The sequence below is a fragment of the Penaeus monodon genome, chromosome 19 (assembly GCF_015228065.2).
Source record: "Penaeus monodon isolate SGIC_2016 chromosome 19, NSTDA_Pmon_1, whole genome shotgun sequence".
Taxonomy (NCBI): Eukaryota; Metazoa; Arthropoda; class Malacostraca; order Decapoda; family Penaeidae; genus Penaeus; species Penaeus monodon.
In genome coordinates, this window is record NC_051404.1 from 15,641,297 (window position 1) to 15,642,579 (window position 1,283).

The following is a 1,283-nucleotide window of genomic DNA, read 5'->3' on the forward strand; positions in this document are numbered from 1 at the left end:
ATTCCTACTTATTCTTCCCTATCATTGTTGTTTGTATACACATCGTCACAATAGAACGGCAAAGCTCTAATATCCTCGTGTACTAAAGGAATGAAAAGATAAACAAATAAGTAGAATAATAATTGTGTACTAGAACAAAAATTCGCAACGTCATTCCAATCTCGCCACAATATCATTCCATCTAAATTACACCAATTACTAAAGGAACAACTATTATTACCACTCTTCCACTGTAGTGTATTTTTTTAACCTCATAACTTTTTTACCCCCACCAAGGTTTTCCAGGTTTACGTATATACTGATTTCACGTCATTAGCGACAAATCTGACAAGTTGCAACGAGGCAATTTAAAACGTTATTGGAGATTTCGTTGATACCTAGAGCGGGTGTGCGGAGGGGAGAGGGTGGAAGGGGTGAAATTCAGCCGTTTGCGTGGGAAGGAATATTCAACTTGTTTTACTGTTATTAAGAAGATTCGCGTCATGTGTCAAGGTAATCTGACTTGTTTTAATGGCAATGAGTAAGTTTTCCTTTACATTTTGGTATAACAAAACCAAACTAGTAATATTTGACATGAATAATTGATTGCTTTTATGGTCCTTGGTAGTTACTGTCAATGTAATTTCCTCAAGACGGCACCTGCAAACCCAAGCCAAGCCAGGCTCCACATGGCTTCCACATGGCTTCCACATTGATTTCAAATCCAGTGCCCAGCTGGGAACCAAGATGACAATTATAGATGACCAGAAATTATCTTTAGAATGAGCCTCCTCACTGTTTTGTCAAGACATTCCCCTCAGCCCTCCACTGGCCAAGGGCACACCACTGCTTCAGCACTTGTTCTAAGACTATCGTATTTTGTGTTTATTTCTTTGTGTTGTGCTCTTTCAACAATAAATAGTTCCAATCAGTCATTGCACCTACCAGTCCCACATAGGAGGCAACTACAGCCTTTTACATCTGGTGACAGCAGTGGGATTTTCGGGCCCTTTCATTTCTCTTCTCTCCCTTCACTCATGTATTAAGCCATATAAAATATGTGCTGTAACTCCCACATTAGTTTTTTGCTGGGAAAAAAGTTAAATGTAAAAACTTTAGTACCAGGAAATGGCATTTCTCATTCACTAACTTTGACCAAAAGTTGCATTACTACAAGAAGACGGTATTGCCATCTCTGGCCAAAAACATGAATTATCGTTAACTAACGAATTCCATTCTCTCATTTTTCAATGTGATCATGATTTCCTCTCAAACTGAGAATCGACTTTGCATAGTTCATTTCT